Here is a 6119-nt window from a genome sequence, read left to right as displayed (position 1 = left end):
TTGATTAAAATATCTATATTTGAATAACATTTTACAAAATACAAAAATAAACATCAATGTAAAACTAATAATAAATAAGAAATATAAAACATTTAATGCTATATTTGAACTTGGTAAGAAAATAGTTAGGAATAATTAATATTGATTAGACATTCATTTGTGAGGTGGAAGATAAAAATATTGTTTTAAAAAAAAGTTAATCTACTTATTACAAATGTGAAAAAGATTAAGTTATAATTAATGCATTCATTAATAGAATTGTTAGAAAATATTTATATTTTTGTTAGAAGAAATTGAATTTTTTCATTTTCTTTTTTATAATAAGTCAATACAATTTTCAAAAAATTATATTTTTCAATTTCAAAAAAAAAGCAAACATTAATTTATCTTTTAGATTAATTTAACTAATATAGAACCTCATGATTCCATTCGTTTTTGTAAAAGGTTGGAACTAATAATTACAAAAATGGTTGACTGACTCTCCCTCTCTTGTACTGTTTTGGAAACTTTAATTTTTCTAATTTTCTTGAAAGACTCCAGGTTTTCCTAGACAGTGAACCCAAGAGAGGTAAAGGCGGGAAGAAGGGTCTCATATGTGGAAAATTTGCTCGTTCACTCGCTAAATGCATACAATTCATCATGGAAAAAGTGTGCGAGAAATTTCCACTCTGCTTCCAACATCCCGTGTTCAATTTGTTTGCTTGCTCGCTAAATGCGTACAATTCAGCGTGGAATCAACACTGCAAGAAGTTTCCTCTCAGCTTCGATATCCCGCCATTTCCACTTCACTCTCAGGAGTCATTGATAAATAAGTGGCTGCCCTAATCACCCCCGATACGCTAACAAAATGGTTTCCGCCATTGTTCTCGCGCTTGTTCAAGGAGCTGCTGGAGAGGTTGTTAGAGCGCTTCTCTCTAGGCCTGTTGATGCGGGTGTCGATACCCTTCTCTCAGGCTGTTAAAAATTGGGACAACGAGTGAGCGAGGGGTTGTTATGCTTGCAACCCTCATCTTCATTTGCAAACTCATACATTCCAAAACTACCCAAACATAGCGTGGGTTTGGAGAATCAAGTAGGGGATTTGAAAAGGCGGTTATTTGAAGTTAATTTCAATAAGATCGGAGTGATGGGAATTGGGGGCAGGAGCAAAACAACCTTCGTTGCTGCTCTCTGCAGGGATTCTGATGTCCAACGTAAGTAGACCATATATTTACTCTTTGAATCAAGTAATCTCGTAAAATGCATTTTTTGGGAGTTGCTCTCCGGAGGGATGCTGAAACCATAAGTTAACCATTTACACACACCCACACAAAAATTCGTGCTGAATCAAGGAATTTTGTTAAATACTTGTTTTTGTATTGTCTAGGCTTTGATAGGAATTAGATCTGAGAAGAGGAGGCTATTTTAATGCTGGCCTATATTCGCCCAAGTGCTGGGCAACCTATTTCGCTGCTAGGTAAAATGTGCATCACTTTAGCAATCGGATGCAGGAACTGTATGTGTTCCATCGCACTCAGATAAGCCTATATTCAAAACATCAATCGTACCCACAACCTTAACCGTGGTGTGACGAGACAATTTACCTCTGGTTTGTGGCGATCTCTGTGTATAGGTTATGGTTCGACCTTCTTTTTAAGTATATAATCTCATGCTTAAGTTAGGGAGCTGCTCTAGCATGGAAATCTTCCTCAGTTAGTCAAGCAGGGGAATCCTTTTCCATTGTTATTTGTTAACTGTGTCTCGTCTGCTATTGATGAGCTCTTCATTGTGTGAACCATCTCCTGTTGACAAGGCTGGATAGTCCTCTTCCATCCTCTGCTCCTCACAGTGCCTGAAAATGATTCATGCCTTAATGTGGTTTCTGGATTCTCTTCTCCTTCCCCTCGATCTGTCTTCGCCTCCTCGAAGTTTCTGAACACCATTCATGCCTCCACCTTTGATGTGAAATCCTCTCCCCTTCCCCTCTTTCTCTTTTGTCTTCATTGAAGTGCTTAAAGGCAATTGAATCCTCAACTTGCTTATGTCAATGCAATCTTCTCCCCCATCTTCTCAATATATCCTCTTCCTCTCCTTCTTCTCAAAGAGCTTAACGGCCATTCATATCTCCTCTCTTCCCTTCAATAACCCCCTCCTCTCCTCTTTTACGCGTATGAAGAGCATTTATTCATCATCTTGCTTTACTTGCTGTAGTCCTCTCTTCTTCCCCTTAATCTGTACTCCTCTTCCTCTTAAGCTATCCTATTTGGCCACTCCTGTGAAGACATCTGTCCTCCCCTTCTCATCTTTGATCCATCCATTCGAGCCCCTGATCTATCAAGACCTTAATATCAGGTCAAGTGGCCAATATGCGGAATACTTATGCTTAGGATAGCTTTTATTTTCACTGGGAAGTGGGCTTGTGCTCTGATATCAAAATGACAAGTTAGAAAATGTTTCCAATGAGGAAGTGGTGTGTTTAGAGCTTCTAGTCTGGTTGGCAAAGTTTCGTGGGGATTTTTAGCCTGGCTACAATCTTGCGTTAAACTTCTAGGAAGACTAGAATATAAGACCTGATCTCACTTACTGTAGTATGCTCTTTGTGTTCACACTTGTGTATATTGGTAACATCACCGAATCGTGGTTAGACTTGCCCGTCAACCTCTCAATAAAGAAGTCAAATTTCAATATCTTGATCCTAACTTACTTCCCAATGCATTCTAATGACAGCAGTAATGGGAGAGTTGAAAGAATTCATATATTGCTGCGGTGATTATGAATCTGCATATGTGCTCAACCCTTGCAATTTATTGGCCACCACATCGCAGAAAAAACTGCCCTTAGTAGGAGAAGAAAAACAACACAAATACGATACAGACTCAATGAATTAGCAATTTAGCAAATAAACTTATTTATGTTTGTTAATTAATTACTAATGAGACCTTACTTATACTTGTCTATCTATTGGAAATAACCCTTGCATTCTTTTCTGATTTCCCTGACCTTACGTTCTCCATTCTTCTTCTCACAACGTTTTGGAGACAAGATAATTTTTCAAACAGTTTCACAGCTACCAGATAACAAGACGATTCTTGAGAACATATGGAAAATGATTACTGGGGATCAACCGTTGCCTGATTCTCAGAGTGAGAGCATTCATGAGGCTCTTCAGGGAATACTCAGGCTTAAGCGAGAAAATATTCTAGTCATATTAGATGATGTGGGGCCAAATGTTAATCTCGAAGAATTGTTGTTTGAAGTAGAGGGATGCAAGATTGTTGTTACAGTCAGGGACAGTGTCAATTCCATACACCTTGATAGCACTCATTATATGTCTTCGCTTGGAGAGGAAGATGCTCTATCCCTCTTTTGTTATTGGGCCTTTGGACAAGAAAGCATTCCAGATGGATGGTTCAACAAGCAACTAGTCAAAGAGGTATACCTATGTCTATCTACGTCTCATTTATTGATTTTAGTGACCCTGAAGTCTGCTAAATTTGCCATAATATGACATTATATTTTGCTAGCTGATATTGTGTAGATCTGCTATCCATTCCGTGTTTGCAATTTAAGAAGCATGGTTCGTTTAGTTCAATATGTGTAGATCTGAAGGCCACCCTTTGAGATTATATTGGGGTTAACTAGTCTGTACTAACAGGTAGCAAAAGAATGTCTAGGATTACCACTTGTATTGGAGGTGATTGGACGTTATTTACATAAATACAGTGAAAATGGATATTGGGAATACGCCAAAAGGTAGCTTTCACAAGGAACACGAATCAATATTAGATCGTATGAAGAGGATGTTCTCAAGTGCCTAGCACTGAGCATAGAAGATCTGGACAATGATACAAAAAAATGCTTTTTGGACCTGATATTGTTTCCTGAAGTTAAAAAAATCCCTGTTGATGCTTTGTTTGATATTTGGATTCATGTTCACAACTTAAGCCTAGAGCATGCGTCGATGATTCTTGTTGATCTCGAAAAAAGAGGGCTCTTGAATTTGGTACAGCTAACTCATAATTCAAGGTGAGTGTCTTCTTTTAGATTCTTTTGTTGAAATTGTGTTGAAATATGTAGCAGAAAGATATAGATAGTGATCATCAAGCCACAATATGTAAAATTAACAAGCCGAAAGAGTAAATCTCCCATTTCTTCCAGCATGATCTAAATGGAGTTTGGACATGTAATCGTTTTACTTCAACTCAAAATTTGTAACCATTGAAATGTTGCTACTTCAATTTGAAAACTTCGTTTTACTGAAGATTGAATGCATCTTTACTCTTGCTTTCCCAGCAATTGTGAGATATATGCAGTTCAACATGATATGTTGCAGCGTTTGGCTATTTATTGTGCGGAATCTGCGGACAACAACCAAAATGACAAGATACGCAAAAGGTTGAGATTATCTCCATTCTCTTGCTGGGAAGATATAAAAGCCGCTGAGATTATTGCCATTCGCACAGGTTGATTGCTTTAAATTGGTTTATTGATAATCACAATTATCAGGCTTCAAGCAAATGAGTAAGGCCCATCAAAATATATATATTCCTTCTTTAAAAGGTTTTGAATACTTTTGCAGGTCCAATGAAAGAGAATAAATGGCCTAAGTTGGAGTTTCCGGAGGCCCGTACCCTTGTATTGATATTTGATGGAAATGAATATTTCCTTCCACCATTTGTGCAGGAAATGTCTCGGTTGAAAATTCTTATCATAATCAACCAGAAATCCTGTAGGGCTAAAATTGACGACATGTCAACCTTTAGTTCATTGGTTCAACTAAAGAGCCTTCGGCTTGAAAAATTGATTGTCCCTGATCTAGATTATTTTCAATATTTAGAAAATCTCAGGAAGCTCTCACTGAGTCTCTGCAGCACTGATAAGGGACGATTGGACATTGAAGTGTGCTCAAAGCTGCTTAAACTTGAAGAGATTAATATTGACTGCTGTGAGGATATTGAGGAATTTCCTGTTGGTATTTGCAATTTCACTTTACTGAAAACACTGTCTATAACAAATTGCCATCAACTTCGCAAGATTCCTGAGAATCTGAGGAAGCTTGCAGGATCTCTTCAAGTGCTGAGCTTAGTTGCTTGTCCGAATCTCAAAGAACTGCCAGCCTCAATTTATGAACTTGGAAATTTACATTTCCTTGTCAAGGCTTGGAGGCTCTTCCACATGACTTCAATAAGTTGGAGAGACTCAAAATTCTCAACATGGGTGACTGCAAAACAATCAAGAAACTTCCTAGAATGGTTAATGGCCTTACGTCTTTGTCAGATGTGATCTGCGACGAGCAATTGAAAAAAGAGTGGTCTCGTTTCCGTGAGTCGATTAATGTGATAATTGCAGAACCAACATTTAGTTTAGAGTTTCTGGACACATAACTTTGCTCCGGCAATCATTTATATTGTGAACAGTGACTGTGGACCATGGGTTGAGTAATTTTCTTTCTAGTTTTAGAAGCGGAGTTAGAAATTAAGACCATTTGTGTCATTGGGGTTGGAGTTCTATCTATGCACTTTAAACTTATGGCAGAATCACAGAGTGCTTAGCACTACCGTCAATATTGTATTTATGTCATATGCTTTAATTTTTAAATTATTAAGGGTTTTAGTCCCTAGCTACAGCAGACACACGAGTGATCATGCTGCAATGTTCTTTTCATGGTAAATTGTGCCTGAGCAACAATTAAATCCTTTCGCTTGTGCTTTAACGTGTTTTCCGAGAGTAAGAAATTAGCAGATCAAAATTTTTCTTTTCTGCATATTACATTTTCTTGGGTCTGGCAAATGGAAAGGAATTTATAAATTCTTAAGCCTTAACATATATCTGGGAGATGGTGGAGAACAAACAGAATTAGTATAAGTACGTAATTTCTGGATTTGATTGTGTAGAGTTTTTTTATCATTAATGTTTTGGATCATAGTACATGATTCATCAGTATAAGTACGTAATTTCTGGATTTGATTGTGTAGAGTTTTTTTACCATCAATGTTTTGGATCATACTACATGATCCATCATCAAGATACAAGAGAACAAGAAGATTCATAGTGAGGACAAAAATGAATACTCCATGCAAAATTTCTATCAGCCCTTTGCCAAAAAAATTCTGATGTGGAACTCTATGACAGAAGTCAAA

General features: G+C 37.3%; 1 pseudogene; it reads left to right on the top strand.

Annotated features, from left to right (window-relative positions):
• Positions 1 to 847: 847 nt before the first annotated feature.
• On the top strand, positions 848 to 5363 carry LOC149555873 (putative disease resistance protein At4g33300; annotated as a pseudogene).
• Positions 5364 to 6119: the final 756 nt, after the last annotated feature.

The sequence above is a fragment of the Cupressus sempervirens genome, chromosome 5 (genome assembly GCF_028749045.1).
Source record: "Cupressus sempervirens isolate cs-2001-9-10 chromosome 5, ASM2874904v1, whole genome shotgun sequence".
NCBI classification, from domain to species: Eukaryota; Viridiplantae; Streptophyta; class Pinopsida; order Cupressales; family Cupressaceae; genus Cupressus; species Cupressus sempervirens.
Note: the sequence above shows the minus strand (reverse complement) of the source record. Positions and strands in the feature narration are given on the sequence as shown.